We start from the raw sequence: 18,421 nt of genomic DNA, 5'->3' as shown, positions 1-18,421 counted from the left end.
TGGTAAAATTAAAAAACAAATGAACATAACTAAGAAAAGCCAAAAAAAGGATACGTAATCAGTTTTTCATAAAACTTACTAAAACAATTGTTCTTAATTTATGTCCTTCCTTATATTTTCTGAAGCTTTAAAATATCCTGTTATTTTTAATGAAATGAAAGTGATATTAGAACTGGCATATTTAAAAGTGAGCATTTCTATAGAAGTCCCGATACAATTTATTGGTTAGGTCAAAAAGACAAGAATTCACAGCTCTAAGAAGATTACAAGCCCTAAATTTCCTTCTCCAGGGAATCTTCCAGACCCAAAGATTCCTCCACGGAATCTTCCCGACTCAGAGATTGAACTCGAGTCTCTTGCATCTCCTGCGCCTCCTGCATTGGCAGGCAGATTCTTTACCACTGAGCCAGCTGGGAAGCCCTATAAAGCACAGTCCAAATGAACAAGTTTATTGTTAATAGCTTTTTTTTTCCTTCTCAGAAATAAGAGGGAAATAATCAGTATCAAACATATCACATTCATTGCTGCCTGATGTTGACCAGCGCCCTCAGAGCCCCCCAGGGTATGGGGTCTGGAGTGGCTCTCTAGTTTGTCTGTCCCAAAGTCTGCCTGGCCCAAGCCCTGGCTCCTGCAGTGCCCTCTGGCTCTCTCCATGCAGCCAGTTTCTGTTACCTGCAAATCCCCACTCTGGCTCCACAGGGGAGAGATGGTGAATATGGAAAAAGATAATCTTATGAAAACTAGTGAGCCAATTTCCCTCATATTAGAGATAAAAAAAAAACACTGATTCTTCTTTTGGCTTCCCTGGTGGTTCAGCTGGTAAAGAAAACGCCTGCAATGAGGGAGACTTGGGTTTGATACCTGGGTTGGGAAGATCTATCTTCTTTTAGGAGAAAAGCAAAAGTTGACTATCCTTGGAGTGGGGTCTGAAATTATCCAGATTGACCTTATTTCTCCCCATTGCTTTGGGTGTAAGGCTCTAGACTCTGAAACCACAAAGGGGGAAGGGGGCAGATACACAGGGATGCTTCCGCCACTGGCATAAAGCTTGCCAAAGGAGAGCCAGCAGCTCTATTGGACTAATGCAGCATTCTTTCACTGAGCCCCCAGCACTGCATCACAGAAAAGTAAAAAAAAATCCACTCAAGGATATACATTATTTTTGTTTTTCAGGACAAAAGCAGCTAAACAGTTAAGTTTTTCTAAGTGTACAGATATCCTGCAAGTCCAGGCTTATTTCTGCTTGAGTAGAAAAACAACATAAATAGCCTCTGCTCTTATAAATCCACATATCTGTATTTTAACATGGCAGCATTACCAAGAATTAGTAATTAGTTGGAAGTATCTGGTCAAAATCAAATAGGATCAAGATAACTATCTCCCTTGATTTCATTTAGTCTTTCTCAGACTTTCTTAAATTGCTTTAGGCAAAGTTTCTCAGAAAAAATACAAAAATAAAGGATGGCTTGAGGACATTGTGTCAGACTTTAATCACTGTAGATTAATTCTGTTTTTCAGAAACAAAACAAATTGTTTGAGACGTCTCCAAGTTTGGCAATACCAGAGCCGGCATATCAAAATGAAGATTGGTTTAGGCAGGTAAGTGTTTTCAGATTACTTGTTTTTGAATGGTTGCCAGACTCTGTTCTCAGCAAAGAGAAATTCTGATTTGTGGGGCCAACACTGCTCTACTGGGAAGGAGTCACTGACAGATACCATCAACAGGTAAGTTGGTGTAAAGATGAAGAAAGCCACAAGGGGAATATTTCTGTGTTTACCCACCAAATATTACTTGGCACTGCCAAGCCGCTAGTCACTGGATATTTCTGAGCAGGATATTATGCATTTGTTGGAAAGTATGGATTGGAAATCATGGGATTTCTCTTCCTAGTAACCTGGTGAGAAGAGATGAGGCAGCAGAGAACTCTTGAAAGCCACAGCTTCAAGGGGATATTTCAGTATCTATGGCTGCTAAGGTGTAAACTGATCATGGTTTTAATGGAATTTATACAAGTAAGTTCTTCAGAAACTTGATTTGAATGTGGGCTATTTTTCACCATTTCTTAGAGAAACTATTGTGTGGAGAGGTTAGGAACAAGTTACAGAACTTCTGTAATAAAGCATCTAGTTAAGCATGTGGAACTTGCTACCTGGAGAGTTAGGACAGGAAGAAAACATAACTAGAGAAAAGTCTAGATTCATGCTGTAAATAACAAAAAAAGTGACGAATATTCAAAATCATCTCTAACTTTGTCATAAGGGTACCAAGAACATCAGGCCAGGAAGGAGAATAAGATGAGCAAAGCTGAGGCTGTGTAGGGTAAAGGAGAGAGAAACTACAATACTGCATCCTTCCAAAAATCTCTTTCAGAATCCAAGCAGACACAGGTCCAAGATTACAAAGACCACGATTTCATTTTTTATCCTTAGAGAGGCTGAAAGTGCAAGTACTTCCCTAGCCCAGGGACTCCTATGTCCGTAGAACGCAGGAGACGGTGAGGTGTGTGTGTCCTATGAACTCGGATAAGAATACACAACTCTTTTTCATAACTTCTAACTGAAATTTAACTGTCTTAAAAATTATGAATGGCGGCAACAAACCATAGCAGTTTTAATACTTGTGACTTGCACCCATGGAGATTAAAAATATTTTTGTATATTTCAGTAGGTGCAGGTATCTTGAATTATCATTTATACTCATTACTTTTCCAAATGATAGTAGGTAAGAAGCCTGTCATTGGATCTTGTATTTGATGCACTATGACAACACACATTCAGTTCAGTTCAGTTCAGTCGCTCAGACGTGTCTGACTCTTTGTGACCCCATGAATTGCAGCGTGCCAGGCCTCCCTGTCCATCACCAACTCCCGGAGTTCACTCAAACTCACATCCATTGAGTCGGTGATGTCATCCAGCCATCTCATCCTCTGTCGTCCCCTTTTCCTCCTGCTCCCAACCCCTCCCAGCATCAGAGTCTTTTCCAATGAGTCAACTCTTCGCATGAGGTGGCCAAAGTACTGGAGTTTCAGCTTTAGCATCATTCCTTCCAAAGAACACCCAGGGCTGATCTCCTTTAGAATGGACTGGTTGGATCTCCTTGCAGTCCAAGGGACTCTCAAGAGTCTTCTCCAACACCACAGTTCAAAAGCATCAAACACAGATTAGTATATTGCAAACTTTTTTTTTACTATTATAACTATTTCAATAGTGCTTATTTCCTTTGTAATCCTTTTTCTTAATGCAGTTATGCTTCTCAGACTGCCAAAGGCTTCCATAACACAAACAGGTTACAAACTCCTATCTGTGGAAAAAGCAAAGGGACCTGGGAATCAAGAGGCCTGAATTTGCCATAATAGTCATTAATTAATTTTTTTAAAACTTAATTTTTTAGGACAGTTTTAGATTTACCAAAAAATTGAAAAGATAGTACAGAGAGTTCCAGCATATTTGGTACCCAGTTCTGTCTATAAATAACGTATTAGTAGAGTAGGAAGTGCAGTGGTAAAGAATCCACCTCAATACAGGAGACCCAAGAGGTGAGGGGTTTGATCCCTGGGTCAGGAAGATCCTCTGGAGGCAGAAATGGCAACCCACTCTAGTATTCATTCTTGCCTGGAAAATTCCATGGACAGAGGAGTCTGGTGGGTTACAGTCCATGGGGTCTCAAGGAGTTGTACATGATAGCATGCACTCACACACGCACACACACACACACAGCACAGGTGTATTTATTATAATGAATGAACCAATACTGATACATTGTAATTTACTAAAGTGACTTGAATCAGATTCCCTTAGTTTTTATCTAATGTCCTTTTTCTGTTTCAGGATCCCATCCAGGATAGCACATTAGATGTGGTCATCACATCTCTTGGCTGTGAAACAATTCATTTTTTCAACCCAAGTTATTTAATATCTTGTTTCATATGTGTTTTAGGTACTCTGAGAGTTCTTTCCCAAGCAAGTAAATGTTCAGTCAATATATATTGCTGAACTGATTGATAGCCTAGTCTTCCAAGGAACACAGTTAAGGGCAGAGATCACATCTGACAGATTTATTTTGTTCAGCAGGCAAGAGCCTTTTTTTTTTTTTTTTAAATTCTGTAGGTCTTTTATTCTTAGCATGATTGTGGCTGTTATTCTGGTTGATACACAGAAGCAGAATAACTAAGTAAAAACCCACTGTGAATACTGTGTACAATATTTGAGTGTTAAATTCTCTGTTTCTAAATTCACTACTAGCAGTAGTCTATCAAAATGCCTTGTATTGAGAGATATTTTAAAGCCTATATTTAGGGAAAATAAGTACATAATTAACTCTGCAATGAGTTATAAACTTTTACTTTAGAATTTTCTGTGTTTTGTTTTAGTTTGGTTTGGCTTTTAATATAAATTTGAATTCTTTTTGGCAGAGTAAGCATGTTTCCGTTTGACCACAGCTCTGCCACACCTCCATCCTCTCTGCAAGTTCCTAATATATTATATACTGCCCTGATTAACTCACTTCTGTAACTGACCCTTGCATACTTTTGCTTTTTTCAACTCATTATGCAATTTTCTGTGTTTAGAGATTGTTGAAAAGAATTCCAAGTTATATGTTACAAATAAATGTCAAGTATCCAGAAGGGAGTCTTTATGGGGACTGGGAGGAGATGCAGCTGGACTAGCTACTTCATTTATTTTTGCTGTGTCTTGTCTTCCTACCTAGAAAATGATTACATTGGACACAAATTCTCTATTTCTCTTGCATCTATAACTCTTTTCCTTCCTGTCCCCCTACTATGTCTGACATGGTTCTTGCTACATACTAGGAGCTCGATATAAGATATTTTATGAATTTCTCTTGGTATTATTTGACTCAGATGACTATTGTATCTACTACTGTGGACTAGAATAACATAGAAGAAATGGAGTAGCCCTTGTAATCAACAAAAGAGTCCGAATAGATTCAAGGGACTAGATCTACTAAACAGAGTGCTTGAAGAACTATGGATAGACGTCCGTAATATTATACAAGAGGCAGTGAGCAAAACCATCCCAAATAAAAAGTAAAGCAAGAAGGCAAAGTGGTTGTCTGAGGAGGCTTTACACACACCTGAAGAAAGAAGAGAAGTGAAAAGCAAGGGAGAAAGGAAAAGGTACACTCAACTAAACACAGAGTTCCAGAGAATAGCAAGGAGAGGCAAGAAGGCCTTCTTCAATGAACAATGCAAAGAAATGTAAGAAAGCAATAGAAGGGGAAAGACTAGAGATCTCTTCAAGAAAAGTAGAAATATAAAAGGAATATTTCATCAAAAGATGGGCATGATAAAGGACAGAAGTGGCCAAGACCTAGTACAGAAGCAGAAGAGATCAAGAAGAGATGGCCAAGAATACACAGAACTGTACAAAAAAAGGTCTTAATGAACCAGATAACCATGATGGTGTGCTCACTCACTCAGAGCCAGACATTCTGGAGTGTGAAGTCAGGTGGGCCTTAGGAAACACTGCTGTCAATAGTGAAGGCAATGGAATTCCCGCAGAGCTATTTAAAATCCTAAAAGATGATGCTATCAAAGTGTTGCACTCAATGTGCCAGCAAATTTGGAAAACTCAGCAGTGGCCACGGGACTGGAAAAGGTCAATCTTCATCCCAATTCCCAAGAAGGGCAGCACTAAAGAATGTTCAAACCACCATACAACTGCACTCATCTCCCATGCTAGTTAGTGAGATTATGCTCAAAATCCTACATGCCAGGCTTCAGGATTATGTGAACTCAGAAATTACAGATGTCCGAGCTGGGTTTAGCAAAGACATGGAAACCAGAGTTCAAATTGCCAAAATTTGCTAGATCATACAGAAAGCATGGGAATTCCAGAAAAACATCTACCTCTGTTTCATTGACTACACTAAAACCTTGGACTGTGTGGATTATAACAAACTGTGGAAAACTCTTAGAGATGGGAATACCAGACCATCTTAGCCATCTCCCGAGAAACCTGTATGCAGGTCAAGAAGCAACAGTTAGAACCTTGTATGGAACAACTGACTGGTTCAGGATTGATAAAGAAGTATGCCAAGGCTGTTTATTGTCACCCTGTTTATTTAACTTATACACAGAGCACATCATGAGAAATGCTGGGCTGGATGAGTTACAAGCTGGAATCAAAACAAGCGAGAGATTTATCAACAACCTCAGGTATGTGGATGATACCACTCTAATGGCAGAGGGTGAAGAGGAACTAAAGAGCCTTAGCTCCTTTTGATGAGGGTGAAAGAGGAGAGTGAAAAAAAAGCCAGCTTAAAACTAAATCTTAAAAAAAACAACACTAAGATTATGGCATCTGGTCCCATCAATTCATGGCAATTAGAAGGGGAAAAGGTGGAAGCAGTGACAGATGTCCTTTTCTTGGGCTCTAAAATCACTGTGGATGGTGACTGCAGCCATGAAATTAGATGATTGCTTCTCAGCAGGAAGGTTATGATAAACCTAGACAGTGTGTTAAAAAGCAAAGACGTCACCTTGCCGATAAAGGTTCATATGGTCAAGGTTATGGTCTTTCCAGTAGTCACGTATGGTTGTGAAAGCTGGACCTTAAAGAAGGCACAGTGCGAAAGAACACGTGTATACCTGTGGCGGATTCATGTTGATATATGGAAAAACCAATACAATATTGTAAAGTTAAGAAAAAAAAAAAAGAATTGATTCTTTCAAACTGTGGTGCTGGAGAAGACTCTTGAGAGTCCCTTGGACAGCAAGATCAAACCAGTCAATCTTACAGGAAATCAGCCCTAAGTACTCATTGGAAGGACTGATGTTGAAGTTCCAATTCTTTGGCCAAACGGCAGACTCATTTGAAAAGACCCTGATGCTGAGAAAGATTAAAGGCAGGAAGAGAAGAGTGCAACAGAGAATGAGAGGTTGAATGACATCACTGATGCAATAGACACGAACTTGGGCAAACTCCAGGAGATGGTGGGGGACAGGGAGGCCTGGTTTGCTGCAGTCTATGGGGTTGTGAGGAGAAGGCAATGGCAACCCACTCCAGTACTCTTGCCTGGAAAACCCAATGGATGGAGGAGGCTGGTGGGCTGCAGTCCATGGGGTCGCTAGGAGTCAGACACGACTGAGCGACTTCACTTTCACTTTTCACTTTCATGTATTGGAGAAGGAAATGGCAACCCACTCCAGTGTTCTTGCCTGGAGAATCCCAGGGACAGGGGAGCCTAGTTGGCTGCCATCTATGGGGTCGCACAGAGTCGGACATGACTGAAGCGACTTAGCAGCAGCATGGGGTTGTGAAGAGTCAAACACAACTTGGCAACTGAACAACAACAATGACAACATCTTGGAAAATTTTAAGAGATTATTTCTAAGAGCAGTTTTAGGTTTACAGAAAATTTGACCATAATGTAAAGAGATTTCCCACATATTCCCTACCCCAACATATGCACAACCTCCCTCACTATCAAAATCCATTGCAGTGGTAGAATTGCTACAACTGCTGAACCTACATTCACAGAATTATCACTCAAAGCCACAGTTTACATTACAGCTCACTCGTGGTGTGGTACATTCTATGGGCTTATATATTGACACATATTCAACTTCACAGTATCAGAGTACTTTCACTGCTCACCCTTGGTAACCACAGATCCTTTCACTGTCTCCATAGTTTTGCCTTTCCCAGAATGTCATAGAGTTGATATCACACAGTAGCAGTCTTTTAAGATTGACTTCTCTCACATAGTAATACTCATTTAAGTTTCCTCTATGTTATTTTCTTGGCTTAAAGGCTCATTTCTTTTCAGTGCTGAATAGTATTCCATTTTCTGTATTTACCACCTACTGAAGGACATTTTGGAAATTATGAATAAAGCTTTTATAAACATCCTTATGTATGCTTTGTGTGGACATAAGTTTTCAACTCATATAGGTAAATACCAAGAAGCACAATTGCTAGATCATATGAGCTTCTCTGGCAGCTGAGAATAAAGAATCCACATGCCATAACAAAAGATCCAGGATAGGTGGGTTCAGTCCCTGGATCAATAAGATTCCCTGGAGAAGGAAATGGTAACCCAATCCAGTATTCTTGCCTGGGAAATCCCATGGACAGAGAAGCCTGGCAGGCTGTTGTACTTGGGGCCACAAAGAGTTGGACACAACTGAGCCGACATACACGTGCATGGTGAAAGCATGTTTAGCTTTGTAAGAAACTGCCAAACTATCTTCTAAAGTGGTTGTACCATTTTGTAGTGCACTACCAATGGGGCTTCCCTGGTGGCTCAGATGGCGAAGAATCTGTCGGCAACACAGGAGACGTGGGTTTGATCCCTGGGTAGGGAAAATCCCATGGAGAAGAGAAGAGCAACCACTCCAGTATTCTTGCCTGGAGAATCCCATGGACAGAGGAGCCTGATGGGCTACAGTCCATGGGGTCACAGAGTCAGACATGGCCGACTGACTAAGCATGTAGCACACGTGTTCTTTTTGCTTTACTGCCTTGTCATCATTTGGTATGGTTAGTGTTTTGCATTTTGGTGTGTAGTGCTATCTTACCATTGGTTTAATTTGCAATTTTCTAATGACATATGATGTTGAGCATCTTTTCATACGCTTATTTTGTCATCTGCCTAGATTTTTTGATGAGGTATCTTTTCAAATCTTTTGCCTGTTTTTAAATTGGGGAATTCTTGAGTTTTAGGAGTTTTTATATATTTTAGATAGCAGTGCTTTACCAGTTATGAACTTTGCCAATATTTTCTCCCAGTCTGTGGCTTGTCTTCTCATTCTCTTGACTATCTTTCACAGAACAGCTTTTAAAATAGACAGCCAAAGAGAATTTGCTGTATGGCTCAGGAAGCTCAAACAGGGGCTCTGTATCAACCTAGAGGGGTGGGATGGGGAGGGAGATGGGAGGGAGGTTCAAAAGGGAGGGGATATATGTATACCTATGGATGATTCGTGTTGAGGTTTGACAGAAAACAGCAAAATTCTGTAAAGCAATTATCCTTCAATAAAAAATTAATAAATTAAAAAATCCAGCTTTTAATTTTAATGAAATCTACCATTTATCAATTATTTCTTTCTTGAATTGTACTTCTAGTGTTGTTTCTAAAAAGGCCTTGCAAAATGCACAGTCACATAAGTTTTCTCCTATCCTCTAGGAGTTTTATAGTTTTGTATTTTATATTTAGGTCTGACCCATTTTGAGTTAATTTTTGTGAAAAGTGTACGATCCGTATCTAGATTCATTTTTGTTTGCATATGGATGTTCAGTTGTTCTAGCACCATTTGAAAAGTATCTTTGTTCCATTGTACTGCTTTTGCTCGTTTGCCAAAGATCAGTGACTATATGGATCTATTTCTAGATCTGTTCTCTTCCATTGATCCATTTGTGTATTCTTTCACCAATCCAACAGTGTCTTGATTACTGTAGCTTTTGATTACTGTAAGTAAATTGGGTAAAGTCAGTCCTTTGACTGTTCTTCTTCAATATTCTGTTGGCTATTCTGGAATCAGTTTGCTGATATCCACATAATAACTTGCTGAGATTTTGACTGGGATTTTGTTGAACCTATAGGTCAAGACATGAGATATAAGTGCTTGTTAAGCTTTTTACTGTGTCACATTTGTTATATCTCACTGACCAAAGCAAGTTAAATGCCAACCCCATATGATTCATTGAAGGCCATTAATGAAAAATCTTCCAAAGTATTGTAACATTACACTCCTTTATCAGTGACAGAGAGATTTTACTAATAGTAGATTTACTTTTCAGATACAGAAATTAAGATTCAGAAATATGTAAGTTCTAAGGGTCATTTGTCTAGCTAATAATAGTAAAAAATACTCATATAATATTTACTATGTGCCATGCACTATTCAAGGGACTTACCATATATCACTTAGGTAACCTTCACTAGGAGAAGGCAATGGCACCCCACTCCAGTACTTTTGCCTAGAAAATCCCATGGACGAAGGAGCCTGGTAGGCTGCAGTCCATGGGGTCACTAGAGTCGGACACGACTGAGCGACTTCACTTTCACTTTTCACTTTCATGAATTGGAGAAGGAAATGGCAACCCACTCCAGTGTTCTTGCCTGGAGAATCCCAGGGATGGGAGGCCTGGTGGGCTGCCATCTATGGGGTCGCACAGAGTCGGACACGACTGAAGCGACACAGCAGCAACCTTCACTATCTAAGGTTGGTACTATTATTTTTCTCCTTTTTGCAGATGATAAAACCAAGGTATGACGGTGCTAAACAAGATGCCAAAGATAAAATGATTAATAAATGGCATGACCACACTTCAGACCACATACAAGTCTCAGCTTGAAGCCCAGTTCTTAAGACTAATGCTATTCCTGTGTTACCCCCACTGTGCAGATCTGACATTGTATAGTGTGGCTTCTAGCCTCTTCTGTAGGCCTCTGAAGGTTTTTTGAGAGCATTAATAACTGAGAGATGAGCTGTCACTACCTACTAAGTAGGCATCATCACACAATGTGATTTTGGCTCAAGAGTCCATGAATGAGGGATTCTCTGTGCTTTACCCAAATATGATGTGTATTTTTCTTTTCTTAAACAGCTTTGTTAAATAATACTAGCTGCTGAAATAAGCAAACCCCAAATCTCAGTGTTTGACCCAACAAAGGTTTATTTCTCTCTTATAATCCAGTGAGGGTGAGTAGTGGGGCTCTGCTCTCTCTTTGCTATCATCCTATTAGCTTCAACTTGTGGCTTATTTAGGTTGCCTTAGTGTCATCCAACCAGCAGATGAAGAGAAGAGAAAACAAATATGAAAAACTTACATTCTTAATTTCGTCACTTCCATTCATTTCATGAGTAAGAATTAGGTAGATAATCTCGAATGTAAATGTGGGTTAAATGTAAATAATCTATAATGGTCTGGTGAATGTAATTTAGCTGTATGCCTAGGAGAATAAGAAGAGGTATTTGGTCAGTCTCTGCTAAACAATTTTTTCCATTTATTTAAGTAAGTATAAAAATATACTTCATATATAACATGAAGAACTACTTTTCCTTAGCAACCTTTCAATAAAACTCAGCTCCCTTAAGGCAATCTATGTTTTGAAGTGTTTTTGGTTTGAAATTATGTCTGTATGAGTGTAACAGGCTTACAAGGACCCAGGAAAATGCTAAAGAGGATGAAGTTTCTCTAATAAGTCTATAAGAATTGCATATGACCTTTTCACATTATTTTTGAAGGAGATCATAAACCCAACATGCATATATCCAGAATTACGACTAACAAAGTCATGAGGGAAGTGAAGTTGTGCAATGCATTCTTTCCTTTTCCTTGTTGGGCCACTCTCTCTTCATCCTCCCATTTCTAGGTACCAGTACCCTCGCGTTGGCTCTCCAGCACCATTCTGCTCCTTCACTCAGCATTGATCAGCCTTATGTCCTATGAAGGCTTTGCATGGTGCCTAATTGGGGAAACTACTTCACAGTCAGAAACTGACGGCTGATTTAGCTAAGTGTGATATCACTTCCAGGAATATTCAGAATTCAACAGGCTTTCTTGGCAATATAACAGTTAAGAAGAATGAAATCTCTGTCTATTCTGTTGGACTTGGAGGGCTGCAGCAAGCCTACAGGGCTTTTTAGTGTGGCTTCCAATTCATACCACAGACATTTGCCAAGAGGAGATATTAAGGGAGTCTACCCTGACTTTCATGAAGGCTTCAAACGCTACTGAGTAACTAGGGCTGTGGCTGGTAGTTTTCAATAGTAATTGCTTTATTAGTAATTCTGTTATGATAGTGACTCACTTGTCAGTCATCTTTCATTTCCAGCTATTGCTAACGAGTACCTGAAAAGAAGGGGAAAGATCTCTAAGCTACTGAAGCAGCTCATGCCACACAAACTGAGGCCCTTGGATCCACTGAAGAGACCCTTTGACATGCCGTCAAGGTCAATTTTTATTTTATACAAAATTTTACTAAGGTAAGTAATCTGATTTCTAATCTAAGACTACATTGAAGGTAACAAAAAAGAGGACACAAAAAGAGGGCTTTTTATAAATCAAGAACAATTTGGGCAAACTGCAGTGACAGATCACATGGACATGGAAGGAAGAGAAAATAAAACAAACAAGCGAAATTGGTAGTTTGGAGGCATTTAAGGTAGAGGCAAACATCCTAATAACCACTTTGAGCAAATTCGCAAAACTGCAGTGAACTAATAGCTGTTTAACAACATTCAGAAGAGATGGAGATATGATTACTATGCTCTAGTTAAAGAGCATAGACTTTTATCAAAGCCAAAAATTGGGGGAGGACATCAGTATCTGTCGAAAGGAATAAAAATCCTCTAGGAGTGGAGCCAGTGTGAGGCAATATTGTAAAGTTAAAGGTGGAGAGCTCCCCATCTTTAATCTCTTGGAGAATCATGAGTTATCGCATAAAATATGCAACAGTTAACCTGGCCTTTTTGGGTTTTTGCATATTCTTCATTCTTTCTGATGAAGAAAGTGTAATGCAGGATTGTGCAGAATGTATGATAAAATAAAAATACTTCTCTCAAAACTAGTAATTTCAGTAGTACCTAGGGATGCGGAGTCTTCACAATGTAACTTATTAAAGAAGATCAAAGATTGTTCTAGCTGAAAGAGTAGTACGTCAGAGGCCACATGCTGTGTGACCACAACACATATCATGGCAATAGTGATGGAAAAGGTCAACATAGAAATGCAAGCTGAGCCCCCAATGAAGTGCTCATCCTCAGAAATATTATTTGCCTTAAAAATAGTGATTTGGATTACACTGGATGTATATATTAATTTAGGAGAATTTATACGTTAACGATATTGGTATCTTAACAGTATCTGTGTTGGTATTTTAACAATCTTCCAATTCATGAACAAGGTTGTTATTGTTGTTCAGTTGCAAAGTCAAGTCTGACTCTTTGCAACCCCATGGACTGCAGCATGACAGGCTTCCCTATCCTTCACTATCTTCCGGAGTTTGCTCAAACTCATGTCCATTGAGTCGGTGATGCCATCCAACCATCTCATTCTCTGCTGCCCTCTTCTCCTGCCCTCAATCTTTCCTAGCATCAGGGTCTTTCCCAATGAGTCAGCTCTTTGTATCAGGAGGCCAGAGTATAGGAATTTCAGCTTCAGAGTCAGTCCATCCAGTGATATTCAGGGTTGATTTCCTTTAGGATTGACTGGTTTGATCTGTTTGATCTTGCTGTCTCAAGAATCTTCTCCAGCACCACAGTTTGAAAGCATCAATTCTTTAGCGCTCAGCCTTCTTTATGGTCCAACTCTCATATCTGTACATGACTACTGGAAAAATCATAGCTTTGATTATATGGATCTTTGTCAGCAAAGTGATGTTTCTGCTTTTAAAAAGGTGTCTAGTTTTGTCATAGCTTTTCTTCGAAAGATCAAGTGTCTTAATTTCATGGCTGAAGTCACTGTCTGCAGTGATTTTGGAGCCCAAGAAAAGAAAACATGTCACTACTTTCATTTTTTCCCCTTCTAATTGCCATGAAGTTATGGGACTAGATGCCATGATCTTAATTTTTTGAATGTTAAGCTTGTGAGTCATCCAGCTGGGCATATCACATGATGTACTCTACATAAAAGTTAAATAAGCAGAGTGACTATATACAGCCTTGATGTACTCCTTTCCCATTTTTGAACCAATCTGTTGAATCAGGTACATCTAAGTTTTCTTAAATTTCTCTCAGCCACGTTTTACAGTTTTTCTGCATTCAGGTCTTATAAAATATTGGGCAGATGTGTACCTAAATATCTCATATTTTTATGCAGGTGGAAATGCTATTTTTTATTTCAACTTTAAACTGTTCATCGCTGGTATATTGAACTCTCATTGATTTTTGTATGTCGATTATGCACACTGAAATCTCACTGAAATTAACTTTCTTCTTCTAGTAGTTTTTTGTAGAGTTTCTTGGACTTTCTACATAGATGATCATTAATCTGGTAAAAAAAAATGATTTTTGCTCTTTATTTCAATACAGATGTCTTTTTTCTCTCTTAATGCACTGGTCAGATTCTCCAGTATAATGGTGAATAGCAAGGGATGGGAATGAATATCCATGTCCTGTTCCTGATCTTTGGGGAAAAAATTTAGTCTTTCAACATTAAAGTATGCTGCCAGTGATAGTTTTCTTTAGATGCCCTTTATCATGTTGAAGACGTTCCCTTCTATTTTTAGCTTACTGAGTTTTCATCAAGAATGAATATTTGATTTGTTAAATGCTTTTTCTCTATTCAGATGAAGTGTTTTCTTTCTTCTCAGCTTTCTAATATGTTGAATTACATTAATTGGCGTTCAAATGCTAAACTAGCTCTGTATTCCTGGGATAAACCCAGCTTGGCCATGATTAACTTTGCTAAAAATTTGTAAACAATTTTGTGTCTATATTCATCAGAGATATTGGAAATGTGAGAGTTGGACCATTAAGAAGGCTGAGTGCTGAAAAATTGATACTTTTCAACTATGGCGTTGGAGAAAACTCTTGACAGTCCCTTGGACAGCAAGGAGATCAAACCTGTCAATCCTAAAGAAAATCAACCCAAAATATTCATTGGAGGGATGATGCTGAGGCTAAAGCTCCAGCATTTTGGCTATCTGATGCAAACAGCAGACTCACTGGAAAAGACCCTGATGCTAGGAAAGATTGAAGGCAGGAGGAGAAGGGGATGACAGAGGATGAGATGGTTGAATGGCATGTCCGATTCAATGGACATAAGTTTGAGCAAACTTCGGGAGATAGTGAAGGACAGGGAAGCCTGGAGTACTGCAGTCTGTGGGGTCAGAAAGAGTTGGACATGACTGAGTGACTGAACAACAACAATGGCTTCATAGAATGACTTGGGAAATATTCCCCTCTCCATGTTCTTTGAAGAGTTTGTGTGGAATTCATATTTCTTCCATAAAAGTTTGGTAGAGTTCTCCAGCAAGTCATTGGGCTTGCAGTTTTCTTTACAGGAAAATTTAACTACAAATTCAGTTTACTTAGTAGACAGGGACATCTATCTATTTTTTCTTGATTGAGTTTTGGTAGTTTGTACTTTCAAGTAATTTGTCTGTGTTAGAATTCATTGATGTAAAGCTGTTCATAATATCCCCTTATCATTTTAATGTCTGTAGAGACTGAACCTACTGTGATAGCACTTCTCATTCTTCAGATGAGCAGTTTATGCCTTCTTTCTATTTTTCTGGTCAGTCTAGGTAGAGTTTTATCAATTTTATTTGTCTTCTCAAAAGCCAGCTACTGGTTTCACTGATATTCTCTATTATTTTTCTTTTCATTTATTTCAATTATAATGTTTATTATTTCCTTAGTTTGTTCTTCCTCTAGTTTCTTAAGGTGAAAGCTGAGGTTATGAATTTGAGACCTTTCTTATTTTCTGCAATAGGCCCTTAATGCTATAAATTCTCCTCTAATAAGTGTTTCAGCAACATTCCATAACTGTGGTTTTATTTTCATTCACTTCAAAATATTGCCTAATTCTTCTCTTGGTTTCTTCTTTGACCCATGAATCACATAATAGTATTGTTAAGGTTCTACATCTTATTTATTTAGAGATTTTTTCAGATCTCTTTCTTTTATTGATTTTTAATTTATTTTCACTGTAGTCAGAGAACATATTTTACATGACTTGAATCTTTCTGAATTTATTGAGGCTTGGTTTTATGGGCCAGAATATGGTCTACCTTGATAAATGTTCTGGGTGGACTTGAATGATGTTGTTGAGGAGAGAGCTTTAAAACGTCGATTGAATCAAAGTAGTTGTCAGTATGAAAATCTTCTGTATGTTTGCAGACTTTCTGTCTATTTGTTCTATCTGTTATTGAGAGTACAGTATTCAAATCTTAATTTGTGACTATGTCTATTTCTACAGATGTCTATTTCTACAGAGACTTCCCTAGTAGCTCAGATGGTAAAGCATCTGTCTACAATGCGGGAGACCCAGGTTCAATCCCTGGGTGGGGAAGATCTCCTGGAGAAGGAAATGGCAACCCACTTCAGTATTCTTGCCTGGAAAATCCCATGGATGGAGGAGCCTGATATGCTACAGTCCAAGGGGTTGCAAAGAGTCGGACACGATTGAGTGACTTCACTTACTTACTTACTATTTCTACATGTCTTTTGCAGCTCTTTTATTAGGCAGATTACATGTTTGGAGTTGTGTCCTCTTGATGTTGTTACTGCTTTAATATTATAAAAGCACCTTTTTTTTTTAATCCATGGAAATATTTTTTGCTTTAAAATCTATTTATCTGATATAATTATAGCTATTCTAGCTTTCTTTTGACTAGTTTTAGTGTGGTATATCATTTATCATGCTTTTACTTTTCACTATTTGTGTCTTCGTATTTAAAATGTTTTTTTTTGCATGCAGTATATAATTGAGTATTGATTTTTAAAAATCCAGTATGACAATCTTTGTCTTTTAATTAATGGTGTTTTTATTGTTTTTAAATGATTCCATATTCTCTCTTTTGCTGGATTATTAACTATAATTGTTTCATCATATAGGTGATTGTTTTATGTTAAACAACTCTAATCTATCACAATTTACTTTCAAGTGATACTGTACCACTTCACATATATATATAAGAACTGTTGTACAGTATGCTTTAATTTTTATCCTCCTGGCTTTAATTGTATTTTTCATTATGTATTTATACATATGCATCCCACAAAACATTGTTATTATTATATTTAATAAGATACTTAAATAATAAGTAAAATCTTACTTATTTACCAAGTAGTTTGTCGTGTAGTTCCCATTATGCTCTTCATTCATTCCTTTGTGTGGCTCTAGTTTTCTATCTAGTATTATTTTTCTATTATCTCAAGATCTACTAGGGATGAATATTTATTCTAAAATATATTTTTGCTGGGTATAAATTTGTAGTTTGACAGTTTTTTTTTCTTTTAGTACTTTAAAAATGTAGCTGTCTTTCATCTCTGTAAGTTTCTTTGAGTTTTTTATTTCTTCTCTTTCTCAACTTAATTTTTTTAAACATCTGGAATACAGTTATAAAAATAACTTTGTAATGCCCATCTGGTAATTCTAACATCTGTGTCATTCTGATTTGGTTTCAGTTGGTTGAGTTTTGTCCTCATTATGGGATATATTTTTTGACTTCTATGTCTAATAATCTTTAATTAGATGCTTACTTAATTGGCATTGTGATTTTACCTTCTTGGGTTATGGATATTTTGTATTCTTAAAATTTGTATTTAAATTACAGGAAACAGTTTAATACTTTTCAGTTTGCTTTTAAGAGTTGTTAGGTGGGATCAGAGTAGCATTTAGTCTAGGGGTAATTTTAAATTTCTTCCCTTTTACTGAAGCAACTCCATTTGAGTTATTTCCCATGTCTTGTGAATCATCAGGTTTATTGCCTGGCTAGTGCAAAAAGGCACGGTACTCAGTAGTAGCCTCTCATCATTCTTTTCTTGGATTCAGATTGTTTCCTCATATTCATATGCAGCCAGAAGTCAGTTAAGTATTTATCTCTAAAATTATTTCTCTGTGAAGTTCTGTCTTGTTCAGTACTTTGTCCTGTAAACTCTAGCTTCCTTGATTTCCTAGACAAGGTCTGCCTCCTCAACTCAGGGAGACTTCTAGGCTCCTTCTGAGTTTCACCACCTAAACTGAAGACTATAAACTCTCTCAAGGGAGTAAGCCAGGGTAATAACAGAGCTTGCTTCATTTGCTCTCTGTCGCCCAGTGATCACTGTCCTTTATGTCTTAATTTCTGATGTCTCAAGAACAGTTGCTGCTGTTGGTCAGTTGCTCAGTCATGTCCAACTCTTTGTAGTAGCTTCATGTATTTTGTCTGTTTTTCATTTTTTGTCATTGTTTCTTTTCTGGGTTTTTTTTTTTTTGGTTGTGTTGTTCTTATTTCAATTGGGAGTATGAATATGATCCATATTACTCAATCTATTCCAGAAGCAGAAGTAACTAAGCTTTTTTAGCTGCTTTTATTTTATTATAGATTATAATATCTAATGGTTAGTGCTTTTAGTGTCCTGTTTAAGCAATCTTTGACTCTTCCCAGGGAACAAAGATATATTAGCTTTGTTTTCACTTAAAAGGCTTTATTTGTTGCACCTTTCACATTTAGATCTGCAATCAATCTGGAATTAATTTTTTATATGACATAAAGTGGGGGTCAAGAAACATTTTTTTGGTATTAATATGTAATTGACCCAGAACTCCTTATTGAAAAGGGCATACTTTCTGTACTTCAGTGTAGCATCAACCTTTGCCATAAATCAGGTGAATGAATGCACATTTATTTCTTTGCTTATGGACTTGTTGTGTTCCATTTGTCAGGCTGCCTATAATTTCATCAACACTGCTGCTGCTAAGTCGCTTCAGTCGTGTCCGACTCTGTGCGACCCCATAGACG

This window comes from Bos indicus x Bos taurus, chromosome 20 (assembly GCF_003369695.1).
Source record: "Bos indicus x Bos taurus breed Angus x Brahman F1 hybrid chromosome 20, Bos_hybrid_MaternalHap_v2.0, whole genome shotgun sequence".
Classification (NCBI taxonomy): Eukaryota; Metazoa; Chordata; class Mammalia; order Artiodactyla; family Bovidae; genus Bos; species Bos indicus x Bos taurus.
Note: the sequence above shows the minus strand (reverse complement) of the source record.